The sequence below is a fragment of the Amblyraja radiata genome, chromosome 33, assembly GCF_010909765.2.
Source record: "Amblyraja radiata isolate CabotCenter1 chromosome 33, sAmbRad1.1.pri, whole genome shotgun sequence".
Lineage (NCBI taxonomy): Eukaryota > Metazoa > Chordata > Chondrichthyes > Rajiformes > Rajidae > Amblyraja > Amblyraja radiata.
Window position 1 is genome coordinate 2307652 of NC_045988.1, and position 19241 is coordinate 2326892.

General features: G+C 44.2%; 1 long non-coding RNA gene across 9 annotated transcripts in view; it reads right to left on the bottom strand.

Moving 5' to 3' along the window:
* LOC116991328 overlaps window positions 1-19241 on the bottom strand; it is a 222036-nt gene that overhangs the window by 14045 nt on the left and 188750 nt on the right. For 8 of the 9 annotated variants that reach the window (XR_004416755.1, XR_004416761.1, XR_004416757.1 and 5 more), the window contains one exon: window positions 5082-5235. This is a non-coding gene — a long non-coding RNA (uncharacterized LOC116991328). The remainder of the gene's footprint in view (window positions 1-5081; window positions 5236-19241) is intronic. The other variant, XR_004416756.1, reaches the window with a different exon arrangement.

Sequence of the window (19241 nt, forward strand, 5' to 3'; positions counted from 1 at the left end):
AAATAAGGGGCTGCTTATTTCTATAACCAAACATCCATCACATGTTAGCTACTGCTCAGCCTGAAGAAGGGTTTTGGCCCGAAACGTTGCCTATTTCCTTCGCTCCATAGATGCTGCTGCACCCGCTGAGGTTCTCCAGCTTTTTTGTGTACATGTTAGCTACTGAGTGTTTCAAAGAACCTCTGCCAACCAGCAGTAAAAGGTTTGGATCTGTAAAGAAACTGGCTTGATAGTTGGATTTGACATACGCCACAAGGGGCAACTGAAGTAGGGGCAAGAAGGTTTGAAGGGTTCCACTCTGCCTGGCTGACTGAGTCAGTGTGGGGCACCAGTCACTCACTCACTCACTGTGGCTGACGTTCCCATCTGAAGGAGGACAAAGGGACAATGGGAGATGGGGCAAGAAAGTGGAAAGAAAGTCCCTTGCATTCATCTAACACTTTTCTCAGTCTCATTACACATTTTAAAAGTATGTCTAAAGGGTTATTGCAGAAGTATATTATACATATGTATAGAGATGTAATTATTCTCAGATAATCGATTTTGCAATGCATTATTTTGTTTCAGGGCTTTATCCAGTGTGTCAGGGATAAAAATCCTGCCCTTCTAAAAGGTCAGCTTGAAGAATGTACTCCCTCCAAATAATGCCTAGATTTTTCTGGTCAATCTGTCCGATGCAAGTTGATGCCTAAATCATTCCTCACCTTTAAATTACTCAAGGGCATCTCTGTAAATAAAAAATCATTCCTTCTGCAAATTCACTTTTCTTAAGCAGGTCCGGCGTTTATTTTTCTCTGTGTTCCTTTAGTCACTTGGTCACTGATGCATTCCTGCTCCCTTTACCACATCAGCGATGGCTTTGCCTCAGCTGTCCCTGGGATTTCCCCACGAAAGACCTCAGGGAACGCTCATTCTCCCCTTAAAACCACCGCTTTTCGGCTGATCGTTGGGTCATTTCCCCTGACTCGCTGTGGCTTTTTGCCTGACAGTGTTGCAGCATAAGATGCCTTATTAGACCAAAGCTGCTCCACAAATGAATGAGTGTATTGGGGAAGGAAGATCCATAGAAATGGATGAACACTCCTCTCATCTCATAGCATCCTCGAATGATGGTATCACACTTTTAAAAAACATCCAACCTTTATTTCATTGCTTATAGGATCTTTCTGTGTCCAGATGGCCTGTTATCGTATGAAACAATAATTGCTCCATTTGATAAACATGTAATTAGTTGTGAAGCACTTTGAGATATTCTGAAGGTATGAAGGATCTATACTTTTCTTTTTCTCTTTACCTTTGATCAACACAAACAGAACATAAACTACATATACTGGAAATCTGAAATCGAACAAAAAATGCTGGTACTGTGTAATACAATAATTGCAGCATTATGAAAACCTAAATGACTCAAAAAAAGACTTCCATCAAATGACTCAGAAAAAGCCTTCCTAGGATGCCTTCCATAGATTGTGTGTAGTTTACTATCTGAAATTAGCCTTGTTGCTCATCCAAAGCCCCGCCAACAATCTCAGCAGCACGAGTATTTCACATGGATGGATTATTAGGAGTAGGTATTTCTAGCAGAGACATTGTTAAGCACCAGCCATCTCATGACTTGCAACATACAATTTAACAGATTTCACTAAATGTGGATTTTCTGGTTCAATTTCCAACTGAGCACATTCAATGGATATCACAATGGAGCTGTCTAACATAAGCAGAGAGCTTTTTTAAATTTGTGTCCTTCAGGAAATGTGAAAGAGGACTTCTAAACTCTTTTTATCTTTTCATGCAGTGGAGTTAATTCAGAGTTGAGTCATGATCTCAGTTAATGGCAGAACAAGCTCACCAAGGTCAAATAGTCTGCTCATCTACCAATATCTTTTCATTCTTTCATCTGCCACTTTGGATTCTTGTCCTCCAGGGAACCTTGCTCTCTCAGAACAATCCTGGCACTGTGACCCCTTTCCGAGTTGTTTATCACCTTATAACCATTATTACCAATCTAACCTCCAATCAAACTGATCCAATTAAGTGAAGTCAAATATTATACCATTGTCCTGCTGAGTTGCACCAGCTTTTTGTGTCTATCTTCAGTTTAAACCAGCATCTGCAGTTCCATCTTACACATTGTTCTTTAGTTATTCTGTGCCAATTTAAGCTCATATTCCTTTACATGGAATGGACCTAGTCGTTAATAAACTCTGGACAGGGGTGGAAGATGGACAATTGCAAATTAGCAGCTGGTTATGTGGTCCATAACATCCTCCCCTCTATACTTGACAACGGAGAGGAAAAACATACACTTTGCATAATATGTAGCTGGAAATGGAAGCAAGATTGGGCGCCAACCCTTGCATCTGGTCCACTATCCAACAACACCAGAGCTGATCTTTCAACTCAACATGACTTTCCTGTTCTATTTCCATTTTGTTTCATTTCTGTCAGTGCCCAAAAATTGTATCTTTCATATGCTTGAATATACTCAACGACTGAGCACCTCAGCCTTGAATAGGCGCAATAACTGACAAATGTCTATCAGACTGATGCACCACCCCACCCGTTGCACCATAGTCTTGTACCTCGGTACAATAAACTAAACTAAACTAAACTAGATGGTGGAATTTCAATGGAATTATTGGATAGCAATCAATAGTGCAACTCTAGTGGTTGTTCCCAATTTCCCTTACCAAGAAGGCGGAATCCAATTGAAGGCACTCTGTGAATGTCTCTGATGTAAGTCTCTATAATTCAGCACACATTGAGTTTCAGACCGATTACAAAACGTTTGGTTTCTTGGTCTGCAGGATTACTGGCTTGGACCGCATGAATTGTACAAAGAGCAAAGTAGTTTGCTAATATAATGCAGCTCCGTTTGAAAATGAATCACTGGACAGAGAGACCTGCAGGGAACAAAGGGTTAACACAATCATCTTAAACATTGCCATCTTTCTCAATAAAAAAGATATGATTTTTGAGAAATATGTTTGGGCCCGTTCTCGTTGCAGCGGATACTGAGAGCTACATTGTTGGGCTTCAACCTCAAGGCAGCAGATTAAAAAGCTTACCATTTTCGGAGTTATTTTTCTCTTTGTTTTGACGGTTCCTGCGTTGCTCCCCGCCGTTGTTAAATGCATGCCCCAGGGAAAGCTAGGAGGTTGTACAGTTATCTCCCTTGGTATAATTCTAAACTATACAACCTACTACCTCAGCCTGGGTGCACACAGTCATTGGACCCATCAGCTACTGTATCAGAAGCTTTAAGCAGTTGGGTTGAGGAGAAAGTAGCAGTGAGAGAAGGTCAGGGATAGGTCAGGGTGGTGCGCGATGCGGAAGCAAGGGGAAGATATTGGTCCAATGTCTGGACTTACCCTAAACACCGACACTTTCTAAACGCATGGCTGCGTGACACTCATATACCCTGGGAAAGAGATATATGGAGAAAACCACAGACAGGACATTGTTACATACAATGACCAGCAACACATATGGCTTACTAACACACACACACACACACACACACACACACACACACACACACACACACACACACACACACACACACACACACACACACACACACACACACACACACACACACACACACACAGACACACACACACACACACACACCCTCATCAACGCAGGCAAACCACACGTAACACACACATGTGTCACACTCACCACACATCCCCACATGCATAGACCAGTCTGAAGAAGGCTCCAGCATTTTGCGTCTATCTTTGGTACTCAACAAATCCAGTTCAAATTTTAAGAAAATTAGCCATTGACAAACGTAGCCATTAATGATCAGGAGTCTCCATGTTAATCACCCGTCCCACCTCCTCTGTCGCCCGCCCCACCTGATGGAAACCTCGTACTCCCCGTGATGTTCATTGTGTAGCCAGCTCTCGGTACCTGTTATGGGCAAGGTGTGGCTGCCCCAGTGAATCTGCAAGAGTGGTTTTCACAGTCGTCCCGCTTCTGATTAAACTGCTATCCTAAATCGCCTTCCTCACATGTCCCCGTTCACGGCTAATCCCAGATAGAAACCACATTGCACATTGATTCATTAAACTCGATCAAGGGAATTACAGAGTCATGAACCTTAAGCTCTTTGGGATACTCTTACCGGAGGCACGAGAGAATGACTGGGTGAAATGGTTAAACTTGGCAGGGAGTTGCCAGCTGGGAGGTCCATCCACATCACCACTGACTCATGGATTGGGACTTCCATAATCCTCGCCCCACCCTGCTGCAAAAAGCACATGATTTAAAGTTGGCCCAACTTGCTTCAGATTTGGGGAGGTTTGTCTGGAGCACGAAACCGGTTAGGCAAAATGACCTGTCAACTCTAATGTCGATTTATTTTAATGATCATCATCAAAGATTTGCTGTTGCAACCCATTTCTTCGACACCAACAGCTCCAACATGCTCTCATAGAGCTAATGGTGTACCGCCGCCCTTAACCCCTCGACCCTGCAGGAGAGTTGGGTTACAATATCTCATCTCGATGGCTGGTTGGTTCTTTACCATGTAGACACAGACCTATAGACACGAGCTTGGGAGATATTTGAAACACAAGTTCGGATCTACGGGTTAGTGGCCGCTGGCTCTGCAATCTCCAGTCCTCCTGGCCTCTCCTCATTCTCTTTTCCGACGTCACTCATCTTCTTTCCCTTGTCACTGACACCAACCCTCTGCACCAACCCTAGAGTCTGAAGAAGGGTTTCGGCCCGAAACGTTGCCTATTTCCTTCGCTCCAAAGATGCTGCTGCACCCGCTGAGTTTCTCCAGCGTTTTTGTCTACCAACCCTCTGCCCGTCTTCCTTCTCCCTCTGTTCCCTTTTCTCTAATCCACCTCCCCCCCCTCCCCCCCCCCCCCCCATTCCGTTTCGGCAAAGAAAATACACCTCAGCAACAAATCCCGAGAGCTTAATGTTTAGGTAAACGTACCATAATCTAGCGTTTTCGTTTCACTTAGTGCACAGTTTTAAATTTACACGTCGTTATATCCCTCAGATGAAAGCAGACCAAAAAAGGACAAAATAAATACTTTTGATAGTAAGTATAAAAATACCATTGAACTCAAAACACCAACATTGCAATCTGGCTGCTCTTGTATGTATGTAGGGACGTCTGTTGGCTCCCAGCTTCAATTCCTGGCATAGGGCGTCGATGCCTCAGGAGACGGCGTCTTGCCTTTCAAGGCCAAACCTCTGGAGTTTGTGGTCCTATGGCATAAGTAACAACAAAAAAAATATTGTGAAAAAGGCTTTAATAATAATTGATTGCTTTAACTACCAGGATCAATAACTTGGTATAATTCAGTACGACAATGTTTCGCCATTTCTAAAATGTAAATATAAAAAATATCTAATCCTGTGATCTTCGAGATTGAAAGTTAGATGGCGCGCGTTTGTATGCAGTCAAAATGAAGCTTCTTATTTAAAACTGGTTATAGCTGAGAGATGAAGCCGCAGAATTAAGTGAAAAGTATGTCCTCATCTGAGTGTTATTGGGAGAATTCAGGAGTGTTTGCTTTGTACCAGAGCAGGCTCCTTGGCTGGCAATCCACACTCCTTCTGTCTGCCAAGCCTGGACACAGGCTTTGTCTTGCCGTTTTTTGCTCTCTCGCTTTCTCTCTCTCTCTCTTTCTTCTCTCGCTTCTCTCTCTCACTTTCACTCACTTTCACTCTCTTTCTATCTCTCTCTCTCTCTCTCGCTTCCCCCTCACCCCCGCCTTCATTCTTATTCCCAGAAAGAAAGAACTTGGATTAATTTTACGGGAGGTTTTCAGTTTAAGTCTCGCAAACAGACAAGAGACGCCCACTGAATGCAAAATTCCGGAAGGGATCTGAAATGTCCCGCCCGGACGTGGCTGTGACCGGCGCACCCCGCCAGTCACAGCCACGATGGTGAAGCGGTGCTAGGAAAACACTCCGTTGAATGCAGAGACAATCGCCTCACCTTTATCCTCGCTTACTGCCGCGAGAATGTAACGAATTACAATAATACAATCTATCTCACTTCCACAAATTCCAAAAGCTGGACAACTGGGTGAGAGGAGGGAAGGGAATCAAACAGCCCTTCGCACTCCCATCTCCTCTACTCACCATGCTGCCACCCATCCAACCCATACCCCCCCCCCCTCTCATTTCTTCAGCATACGTCCTGCCCCATTTTAAAGCATTCTGCCAACTGTGACAAGAAGGCCTACCCTGCGACACGGAGAAACACAACCAATGTTGGACGCGGCACCGCCATCGTGCGCTCATACACGCGCGCATGGGCACACACATGCATGTGCGTAATCACACACATATGCAAACATACCCGCACGCAAGCGGGCTCCAATGTGATTCCACATTGCAGAAAAGAGGGAGGAGAGACAGAGACACAAGCATTGGAGGGTGGGTGGGAAGGGGGGAGTAAAGAACCGCTGGAATCCATTCTGTAATCCATAAAGGTCACCCAATAGACTTTTATCCTACGCATGGAATCGGTTTCCCCAGTAATTGAATTCACTGACTTCATAAGCCAGCTGTTTCTTCTTTCTAACTCCAAAGAAAATGGCACTCACAATTATTTTTCCTGCCTGACTGAGGATGTTTGCCACGGCCTTTCGACAAAAAGGCAGAAAAACAAAGAGGAGTAGGAATTATCAAATGTCATTGAGGTTAGAAATGGGCCCCATCCATTCCGGTGCTGCCCCAACCAAGGAGCACAGGCACCAGGCAGTGCCCAGGCTCTGCACGTTCTAACCCAATTCAGTGGCAGAATCAGAGCGAATGGACATCCGGCGGCAGAGAGAGTGAGCAAAAGACTTGCCGCATCACAAAGACTGGGGAATACGCACACACTCTCATGCATGCACACACGCACACACACACACATGCACCCGCACACCCAAACGCACACCCAGGTACTTAGGTACACAATTATATGTAAACTCTTCTCCCCCTCCAGATCTTAAGCTGTAAATAAGAACGAAGGGTTGGATAGAAAGGAGGTGGAGAGCGAGGGAGCGAGGGAGCGCGCAAAGGGCTTATTGTGGATCTTGGCACAATATGTGAAAGCCTAACAATCTGAATTTCAAAATCAGATGGTACCCTGTGAATCTTGAATGCAAAGAGAGGACAAAACTGCTTTGAAATGCAGTTCTGGTGCCAAGTAATTTTAACACGTTCGAGTCAAGAGGCCCAGGTCAGGAAAGCAAAAAAAAGAGAGGGTGATCACAGTCTATCGTGTTAGCATGCTCGCACCGTGCCAAAGCCAAACAATATGAAGTAACTCTAGTTCTGTAAAGATATTAACAGTTGTCCCGATTTGCACCCATTACTTATCCGTTCAAAACGGTAGACTTTCGCCAAGCCTTATAAATTGAGATCCACATTCACAGTGTTCACTGCCGTTTAATAACACAATGGCGACGGACAGTACAAAGGGGAAAATGGTTGAAATCGGAAGCGAAAAACGATTAGAAATAAACCATTTTCCCCCCAAAAAATGACCCGGGCACGCTCTGCGTCCGAGGCACGGTCATCTTTAACTCACCAGGAACATCCAAACATTCCCAATATTTTACGCTGCACAGAGGGGTGAGAAGCTGGGGTCTTTATGGAAGAAAGGCCAAGGATTCATTCGGCGATTGTCCAGTCGTGGCCGATGCAAACAGATTGAAACAAAAAACGCGGCTTCTTTACACCAAAATAAAGAAGTAAATAAAGTGGCTATAGTGAGCCCACACCTTGGAGATAAAAAATAATAAAATTTGTTTTTTTAACGCCAACTGAAACTAACCTTCCAACCCCTCACACCTAAAAGCAACACCCCCCAAAAAGTCGCCTCGCGTCCCAGAACTGTTGTTCTGGTGTCTGGTTTAACTGCGCATCAAGAGGCAACATCTGTTTGTAAAATCGCCAAGACTGAGCCTTTCGATTTTTTTTTGGCATGCGTTTTAGAAGCAGAGAGCCATGACAGGGAGGAGAGACAAGCAGCTCCACAGCACCACAACGCATTTCATAATCCCATTTTTTTTCCCCTCTGTCGTTCAGGTTTAACAAGCGGCCTCTTCCTATGAATTAACAGCTGGATTGGAGGCACAGATTTCCAAACATACCTTCACCCAGTAAGGACAAGGCAGTTCCTGAAGGAGCTCTTTCTCCCCCCTCTCTCTTGCGATGTCAACGACTAATTTTTATTGTATGTGTGTACGCACGAAAGGGGTGGGGGAGTGTTTGGGTGCGTGGGGGGGGGGGGGGGGGGGGGAGGGGTGGGGGGGTTGTGGCACAGTGGAAGACTGATGCTTCTTTGCACAATCTTTTCGGTACCAACTGAGGGGGGGAAAGGGGCTTGTGGGGTGCGGGTTGAGGGCGGATAAAGAGCCGGCACAGAAGGGGTTTGCGAACCGTGGCCAGAAGCGGCTTGAGATCGAGGGGGAACAATGTGCAACGTAGGTAGAAATAGAGGGAGAGAGAGAGAGACAGAGAGAGAGAGAGACAGAGAGAGAGAGACAGAGAGAGACAGAGAGAGAGAGACAGAGAGAGAGAGATAAAAGAGAGAGAGACAGAGAGAGAGACGGGACTGGGAGATTGAAAGCAGCCGAGAGAAAATGGAGAGGTTGTTATAGAGAAGAAAAGGGGAGAGAGCAGGATCGCAAGGGGAAGATAGGGAGAGAGAGAGAGAATGTGAAGAAGGAAGGAGAGGGTAGAAGCAATGAAGAGATAAATGACGAGGAAAGAGGATGCAATAGCAAGAAATAGAGAGAAAAGATGATAAAATGTGAGACAATGAAAGGAAGGGCAAGAGAAAACAAAATAACACACGCGGCGTACATCAGAGACGGCTTCAATTATTAATAAAATACTGGGGAATATTTTTCAATTGATAAAAAAGATACAGCATATAATTAGACATCAAATATTCTGACTCCTAAAATGCCCTCACACAGAACAAATGCGTACAAAATAAGCAGGCATGTTACTATGGAGACTTGTGTAAACTCTTGAGCACAGGCATGAATCTTGGCCTTTCCCCCATATCCCATCTTGCATTCTGCTCACGGATTACTGCGGCAGCATTACACCAATCATGAACATTAATCTCCACCTACAAATGTGCTGACTGGCAAGGAAGCAGCTCGGGATCATTTTTCAAACTGAAAACCTAATTTGCAGCTTTGCACAGGCAGGCAGGCAGGCACACAGTGTACAAGAAAGTAAATCAAAAATAAAGGGCTGTTGAGGCAAAGGGAGGATTCAAATGGAGTACAGTGTGAGTTTGCACCGCCCTGCTCCCTCTCCCCTGCCTTGCCCTCTGGTCCACATCCTGCATCTGCCTGACTTATCACCTGCGCTCGCTCACCTATTCTTCCAACGCCCAAGTCTGGTGCCAGGCGGATGAAACGTCGGGAGGGCCACTGGCTCTCTTGTGAGAGCGGTGAACATTTTAAACAGGCAGGAACAATGAATTGTTCATACCCTTACAGTCTGGTCAGTAGTGTGAAGGCAGCGGCAACAAATGTGAAGGTGACATCAGCCAAGCAAAACCCCAGGCCGTGCGGGATAAGCGAGCTTCAATTAGGATTTTTGTTTTCAAGAGAAGACACATTGACAACTAGCGCTTTCCATTTTGTAGATGCCGTGATTTTGTTTACATTTTCCGTGCATCCTTTGCCGCCGTGGTGCTTCCAACACCAGAAGGCATTAACATGTTCACATAGCCAATTAAACGTTGTCCACATTATTAGTGATGGGGTGAATTGAATATTATGGTTGTGCTAGTGCTAGTGCCAGACATGCCCAGCCTTGAAAATATTGGTACATTCAGAGTCAAATGATACAGGAAAATAATGTCCTTCCTCGTCCTCAACCCACTCCTTCTTCAGTAAACATAGTACGCTCAAAGATCAAGAATAAAGTATTAGCCTTGCAACAATTTGGCCCCCAACTGTGTCTCCCGCACCACATTTAGATTTGCATGTTAGATTAATCTTCATATTATACAAAAATCGCTCCTTTCTCGTTCTGGTACACACAATGCAATCTAATTCTGAGCATCCATCCCGTGATTCTGGCCTCAGATCCGGTATTCTGATCTCTCCGGGCAAAACTGCCTGAAATGGGTTAAAAAAAAAAAACATTTTTGAAAAGAGAGAAAAAAAAAAAAAGTTGTCTGGAACCCGAACTCTTGCCTTCTGTGATTTAACAGCAAAGAGCGCAAGACAAGCTGGCTGCATAGCAACCTGAGATTGGCAGGCAGCCAACTCATTTCACTAGCAATTGATTGTGGCACTTAGCCATCAGACCAGGGCCTCAAAGACCAGTACCATCATGCATCTGACATTCACAGCCTGGCTCGGTGCCAAGGATAAATTCTCTATTAAAAGAGAGAGAGAGAGGGAGAGAACAAGCGATGGCGAGCTGCTAAACGCTGATTTAAAATGAAAGATAATACCTGGCTAGGCAGCATCGAGATGTCTGCGCGCTCCCTCTCTACATGACTTTATATCTTTTCCTTTTCACTTGTCAGCCTGCTTCACATGACTTCAGTTTTGTCAGTATGTACCCAGGCAAATAAACCACGAGACTCAGCACTAGACGGCACTCTGCTTTGCACTGTTCCCTAACCTTAGTTAACTCTCCACCCACTTTTCTGGCTCCAGCCCTTTGCAAGCCAGAGGAAGCAGGGTGCTGAGTGCAAATGCCGATCACCTACGGCGCAAAGTGACCTCTGAACTTTCCTCCCCGCTCGTTAAATGGATTTTTAAAAGCTGCATTAGTACTTCCAGTTGATTCTTTGATTGAGGAACCAATACCAATACCTGCTTAAGATCGGATTCTCTCATCAGCGTAGAGTTTCTGATTCCAAATATATATCTCCTGATTAGATGTACAATGAAATCAATCAACGCAGGCATATTTCCACACCTTCTTGCATGTTCTAACAGATGGTCAATGTTGTTAGCAGTACCATTAGACCTTTCATTCATTCACATTTTGTTTTCCCAACATATTTTAAATTTAGTAAATGTATATCCTCTTCTCTAATTATCTTTTCAAAGGGAGCAGCTTTGTTGCGTATAGAGTTATTTGCTGCACTAACAATGTTTCTTCACAAACACAGTTGTAATCTATCGCCATGTCCTTGCACTATCATCAGAGGCAACTCCTCTTTTTCCAAAACCCAAAGTCACTCTCCCATTATTAGTGTCCCTTCGAATAAAAAAGGAAAAAAAGGCAGCAGAACTTGCAATTATATGTTGGTGTGAGTGCCAGCCTGACTAGGAATCACAGTGAGAGTGATCCCAGTGTGAGTGTGAGGTCAGTGTGACGGTGTGCTTGTCTGAGTGTAAAAGTAAGTGTGACTTATGTCAGAGTGAGCCCAGTGTGGGTGAGCTGAGTGTGCGAGTGATCACGAGGCGGTGAGTGTGAGTCGTGTGTGTGGCAGTCTGGGATGAGTGAGAGCAAGCTGATTGTGAGAATAACTCTGACATGGGTGTGAGCTGAGTGCGTGTGATTCAGTGTTTGCTTGTGTGTGTGTGTGCGAACCTAAAATACAGGCTAAACGATATGTCAATGGATGCACTTAATATGGATCGCCAGAAAGCATTTGATAATAATAGTGTCAGTTTAAAAAAAATCCTGGAAATGCTAGAAAATGAGTGAATTGATGTGTTAATGTAAACGGCGAGGAGGACACACATTTAACGGAGACGAGGAAACACTTTTTCTCACAGAGAGTGGTGAGTCTGTGGAATTCTCTGCCTCAGAGGGCGGTGGAGGGAGGTTCTCTGGATGCTTTCAAGAGAGAGCTGGATAGGGCTCTAAAAAATAGCGGAGTCAGGGGATATGGGGAGAAGGCAGGAACGGGGTACTGATTGGGGATGATCAGCCATGATCACATTGAATGGCGGTGCTGGCTCGAAGGGCCGAATGGCCTACTCCTGCACCTATTGTCTATTGTTAAGTGGCTGTAGGAAGAGAATAGGCCGTGGCTCTGGCTACTTGCAAAGGTCAGCTTTGGGACAACTTCTCAATATAATGAATAAAGGACAACAAATATATATTAATTGCTTGTGTACTGACAAAACTGAATCAAATAGCTTGCATTTCCATTTGGAATAAGACAAGGACCATTCTAAATGGTGGAAAGTTAGAACCCATGGAGGGTCTCACCAGTAACAGCAGAACATGTTGAGGAAGACTGAATTATTCCATCTCGCTGTCGGTAGTAGTCAGTCTACAGTTATATGAAGATTGGGCACTACACCTTAAGTAGGACACAAAGTCCTTGAAGATGTTACCCAGGATCCATGGGCTAAATTACAAGCAGAAATTACAGAAGCTAAATTGTTTTCCCTCGAATTTAGTAAACCAAGGCATCATTTGATTCAAATTTTCAATATCTTAATGACAAAAGGTGGGGTAGATGGAAATAAACTATTTCCACTAGTTGCTGTGGCTGGGACCAAGGAGATTAAAATAAATTAGAGCCACACTTTACAGTAGTGATGTTTAAAAATACTTCAATATACGAAGGAGGGGGCAGAGAATTGGAACTTTCTTCTGCAAATAGCAAATGATACAAGCTCATTGGTATGCAAAAGCCCCATGGATCCACTTTGAAGAAAGGTCAGAAGAGGGGATGGATTCTTCTTGGTATCCCCGGCACAAATATTGGTCCCTCAAAACAATCGTTGTTAGTTTTCTGTGCATGAGAGCTGGCTACTGCAACTAGATGACTGAGGTCAGCAGGAGGTATGGGAACTGCACAAACTCTATTTTTCCCTCCGAGTCACTTACCACCCAGACCTAGACAGATACTGCCTAACATCACTGGGTCACAATTCTGAGACTTCCTACCTGCCAGCACAGTGAGATGACTTTCGCCACAAGGGCCACGGTAGCTTAGGAATAAGAACCACAACCTTCCCATTGCTAAGCACTACATCTCATGTTGGCGGTGGGCTCCGATGCATAAAACCATAGGTCATTAGGAATCATCAACTAACGTAGGGTGCTGGAATAAATGTAACATTGATGAATAGGTAGGTCTGGCTTTCATTCCACAACTATAGATTTCTGTGAGTACAAAAAAAGCTCCATGTGGGATGATATATTGAGGGACTATTGTATTGCTGGGATTCCTGGGGTAAAAATCACATACATTTAAACGTGTGGGAAGGAACTGCAGATGCTGGTTCAAACTGAAGAAGGACACAAAAAGCTGGAGTAGCTCAGCGGGACAGGCAGCATCTCGAGAGAGAAAGGTATGGGTGAATGTATCGGGTGGAGACCCTTCTTCAGACTCATTTAAATGTTCAGCACAGTAGCAAATGGAGTTAGATTATGGCCACATTTATACCCACTGCAATTTAACTCCCCTCCCCTCTATTCGATAGGTGTATGGAAAAAACCACATGGGACTATCTTGAAGACAGGACAGAGGGAGTGATAGATTCTGCTTGGTTTCCCTGGAACAATATTGTTCCCTCAAGACAATGTTATTCCATCATTGTCATTTTGTTATCCGTGGGTTTTGGCCATGCATTTTTATCAGTGAGTGTACATCTAAGTACTTAATTGACTGAAGATTACCTTGATGTGATCTGACATTGTCAAAAGTGTTACATAAACATAAACTGTGCTATTATTAAAAAAGGATAGCAATTATGACTGTGGCCCAGTACAAAATTGGTTCATTTTAGTATACATTGTGATATGACAGTCCCTCATGGGAGGGTGATCCAGAAGATTAAGATAGACAATAGACAATAGGTGCAGGAGTAGGCCATTTGGCCCTTCGAGCCAGCACCGCCATTCAATGTGATCATGGCTGATCATCGCCAATCAGTACCCCGTTCCTGCCTTCTCCCAATATCCCCTGACTCCGCTATTTTTAAGAGCCCTATCTAGCTCTCTCTTGAAAGCATCCAGAGAACCTGCCTCCACCGCCCTCTGAGGCAGAGAATTCCACAGACGCACAACTCTGTGTGAGAAAAATGTTTCCTCGTCTCCGTTCTAAATGGCAATGGCCATCCTAAGATGTTTAGGATGCACATTGAGCTGGTAGTTTAGTTTCACAATTGGCTTGTACATTGAAGACAGAGGATTGTGGTGAAAGGGTGTTACTGTGGTTGGAGGTTTGTGACCAGTGGAAGCAGATACGATAGTGATGTTTTAGGGGGCCGGCACTTGAATATGCAGGGAATGAAGGGGTATAGATCACAAGCAGGCAGAATGTATTAGTTTAATTTGGCATTGTGTTTGGCACAGATATCATAGCTGTTTCCAGTGTGTACTGTTTTATATTCCATGTCTGACTTGCTTAATTGTTAGTTTAAGCCTTAAACATCCAACGTGGATCCTTCTTCAGGCATTTAAAAGAATGAAATGAAGATTCACACTTCTACAGGTTAATGCACTGTTACGGCACTGGGAATGTTAAACCTTGTGCTTAGTGCTGAAGTTTCTATAGTGTGACTTGAATCCCAAACCTTCTCAACTTGAAGAGGAAGAATGGCCCACAATGACACAATGATGGTTTCATTAATGGATCGGAGGAGAGCTATGGTGAGGTGTGGAGATGGCAGCATCGAATATCTCTGATCTTCATGGCCTCCGGAATCCTTTCCGGCTCCATTCACCAGAGTGGGACTCCATCAAAAAGATTGAACAATACCGCAAACTGTACTCATGAGGCAATGATTAAAAGCAGTTGCAGAATCCAAAAGCTGGATTAGTGCCCTCCCAGGATCCATCTGGTCTGGTTTAATGCACTGGAAAAGCCTTCCAGAACCTCCCTAATGTGCTATATTGGGTTGTGACAATGTTTCTGGACATGAAGAGCAATAGACAATAGACAATAGGTGCAGGAGTAGGCCATTCGGCCCTTCGAGTCAGCACCGCCATTCAATGTGATCATGGCTGATCATCCCCAATCAGTACCCCGTTCCTGCCTTCTCCTCATATTCTGTCTCCGCTGTTTTTAAAAGCCCTATCTAGCTCTCTCTTGAAAGCAACCAGAGAACCGACCTCCACCGCCTCTGAGGCAGAGTATTCCACAGACTCACCGCTCTGTGAGAAAAAGTGTTTCCTCGTCTCCGTTCTAAATGGCTTAATCCTTATTCTTAAATGTGTACAGATCGAATTATGGGGTGCAGAGAATGAGATTTTCAATGATGTTCCTCCATCTCAAATATCTGTGTAAGCAGTGAAGGAGCTGAACAAGGCTGGAGCTCATTGTGCCCTCGTTGCTAGGTTGCTAGGCTGTGCTCAAAACACAACCAGAAAGATTGTCATCCAGAAATGATTGTAATATGCCCTAGTTTGAGATCCAGTACCTCATCTCAGACCCCTCGGCTGAGTCATAGAGTCCTACAGTGTGGAAACAGGCCCTTCGGCCCAACTTGCCCACACCACCAGTCATTGTAAATTGGACAAGAATCTGCCCTTCATTCATGACCGTACCATGGCCACTGAGGCCTGTGGATGTCGGCCCAAAGTAAGGTAATTCTCCTATATCTTTCATTTGGAATCAATGCCCAATAAAAGGTTGTGGATGATCCACGCACATTTGCCAATTCTAAAACTGTGTCAGCTCTTTCTTGTCTAATTTAGTCCAACAATTTCTAAGAGCTTGGCAGGTTAACTCTGCAAAGTCTCCTCATAGACATAGAATTTGATGGTGCCATTCTTGACACACACGTCTCCATGACAACCTGTGCACATGGTAGACCCTCATTACTTAGCTGGAGCCCATTCAATCCATCGAGCCTCGCCCAGCACTGTGAAAAAGCTGCCTCAACATCTCTGTCTTTCACCTCATTTAAGCTACCTTCGGGGCTAAGCTTTTCCCCTTCCATCCTAATCTCCTCTCAAATGGTGTACAGGTCAAACTATTGCTGAAATACACCCCAATTAAGTTATTTGGTATGTTTGTAATATGCCCTAGTTTGGAGAACAGGGGAGAGAAAAGACTTTGCCTTCCATCACAGTGAACCCACAGTGAACCCACTGTGATTGAAGGCAAAGTCTTTTCTCTCCCCTGTTCTCCAAACTAGGGCACATTACAAACATACCAAATAACTTAATAACACTTTTTCTCACAGAGCGGTGAGTCTGTGGAATACTCTGCCTCAGAGGCGGTGGAGGTCGGTTCTCTGGATGCTTGTGTGAATTAAATTGTGTGTATGTCTGCAGGAAATTGTCTTTGTTTGTATGGCTGTGGAAACGGAATTTCGTTTGAGCCTCACTGATGGTATTCAATAATGGTATTGTATTGTATTGTATTGTATTGTATTGCATTGTATTGTATTGTATTGTATTGTAAAGGACATTTTATAATGCAATCTACATTTGCTTTATTTCTTCCTAAAATGTAACTTTTCATCTTAAGATAAGCAGAAAGAAATTTGGAAAATTACAAATTTTAAATGACGACCATTCCTACTTTCACCCATTGGTTTCTGGTAGGAGAGAGAACATATCTACTTCACGAGCTAACTCGTGCTATTGTCACAGACCCTCATGAGAGAGTGGCGATTCTCCTGGAGTTCTCATTACCTGCAAAACAAACAGTGCATTTGGGAGAGGAGGAAACAATGAAAGCGCTGTCATTAACGATGACTCCCAGTACCTGTTTGCTGTCCCCCTCCTTAACCCAGATGGAGTAATCATGCATACGGGCCTATAGTATCCATGGCCAAATGGAAGGGTCAGGTTGCGATGAGATTCTTCACACCATCAACACTCCAGCCTAAGTCAGGAAGCTCAGCAGGTCAACATATGATCCTATCTGACACTTCACCACGTTGATGAAGAGATTTGGAGGGAAGCCCAGTTCATAATTTAGGTGTAGTGTTATGCCTTGACTTTTCATACTATACCCATGGTGTAAAAGATGCCACACCACAAAGTCTCCAAGAGTTCTACTTTGCATTTACCCCTCAAGCAAGATTACCTGCTCCATTATTCCACCACTTATTGTGGAGTCTTGCTTTGTGCAAACAGACAATCACATTCCCTACGATACACTATTGACCATACTTCAAACGTGCGTCATTGCCTGTTAAATACTTCGACACATTCTAAAGCTATGGAAGTGCTCGGTTTCCCATTTGATACCCGCTTGCTTCATTGTGAGACAGATACCATGCGAAACACCAATGAATCACTTGCAGGAACTTTAATTTCCTGGTGATAAATGATCAATTACTAAATCCACAGGAGTTAGGATGTTCAGCACGGACAAATGGAGACATTATTCTGTGTTTCTTTTGTCTCACCCTGACCTGTACCATCTTCCAAAATCCCAGAAGAAAAAGAGCAGGAAACCATCATCTTCATTTTTCATGTTAATTCATTTGACTGTGCAAATCAACATGTCAAGAGAGAGTTAGATAGGGCTTTTAAAAATAGCGAAGTCAGGGGTTGTGGGGAGAAGGCAGGAACGGGGTACTGATTGGGGATGATCAGCCATGATCACATTGAATGGTGGTGCTGGCTCGAAGGGCCAAATGGCCTCCTCCTGCACATATGTCGATTGTCTAAATCATAAGTATTGGGAAAGTCCACCACAAAACACACATAGATAGCCTTGGTAATTCAGGGACGCTTTCATTACAGTGCTGCATTAACCAGCAGGATGTCATTTGTGGGCAGCACAGTGGTAAAGCTGCTGCCACCCAGTGACAGAGACAGGGTTCGATTCTGACCTCGGGTACTACCTGTATGGAGGTTACACGTTCCCCCCTGTGACCAGGTGGGTTTTCTCCGGGTGCTCTGGTTTCGTCCTACATCCCAAAGAGGTGCGTGTTTGTAGGTCAATTGTCCTCTGTAAAATGGCCCCTACTGTGTGGGGAAGTGGGATAACACAGAGCTGGTTAGATCGGGTGATCGATGGTCAGCGGGACTTGGTGGACTGAAGAGCCTGTTTCCATGCTGAATCTCTAAACTAAATTAAACTCAACAGACAGAAATTGAAATCAGCATCCATAAATGGGCTGAATGATAATGGTCTGAAGATGGGGCTCGACCCGAAACGTCAGTCTGTAGAAGGGTCTTGACCCGAAACGTTGCCCATTCCTTCTACCCAGAGATGCTGCCTGTCCCGCTGAGCCACTCCAGCATTTTGTGTCTATCTTGAAAGATAAAGGTAATGGTAATGGAATAATGCAACAAAGGATGGAATTCCATTCAATTTCTTTTTGCTGTTTAAAGGATTTTCTAACAGGGAGCAAAATGGCTTCTCCAGTAAAGGAGAGGCCATTTTCAGGCATGGTCAATGAACGAATGCTCTGTGCTGATCCACACACCTTGAGATTATCAGGAATTTGGGAATTTAGACATTAATTTCAGTATCACTAAACCAAAGGGCATAATAAAAAATACCCAAACTCCCGTTCATGACCGCTATTGAGTAACCTGGAAATATTATTGATCTTTTGTCCTCTGCCACAGGTTGCTGATGTTCACTGCCCAGTTCGCATGGAATGAGGGCGAGATGCCACATATCAAGAGAAACCAGAACGCTTTGAAATAACAACACACATCAGCCTGAAGAAGGGTATCGACCTGAAACGTCACCTATTCCTTCGCTCCATCGATGCTGCCTCACCCGCTGAGTTTCTCCAGCATTTTTGTCTACCTTCGATTTTTCCAGCATCTGCAGTTCTTTCTTAAACACACGTTTTTACGAGACTTTAACCGGGTAAAAACTCACCAAGGCACTCCACAGCAACCGAAGCAGACAAAATTTTACACCGAATTACATAGGGCAGATGATCAAAAGTTTGATCAAAGGGCCCGGGTTTAAGGAGTGTCTCGGAGCGGCAGGGAAACAGAAAAGTTTAAGAAGGGATTTTCAGAGCACAGGGTGTCAGCAGCTGCAGGCACGACAGGGGAAGAGATAAACTGAAAGATAGAAAGGAAAGCAGAGTTTACCCAATGTGAAGGTTAACTCCCCCTTGCCCCCAACCCCCCATCACCCAAGCCTATTCTTTAATGTCCGCAAAAATTGAAGGGAATACAAAGCTGACACCAACAGTCTGTTACCAAGAGCAGCCGGAATCGTGGCACCTTCAGGATTAGTGACTGCATTCACGGTTACACAAAGCTAATGTAAAAATTGCATGGTATATGGATTGGTGTCTGGGGGAAATTCTCCATGAATTCCAATCTCGGAAGATAGAGATCAAAGTGGGAAAGCATTCACCACACTATCCTTCTGAAACAAT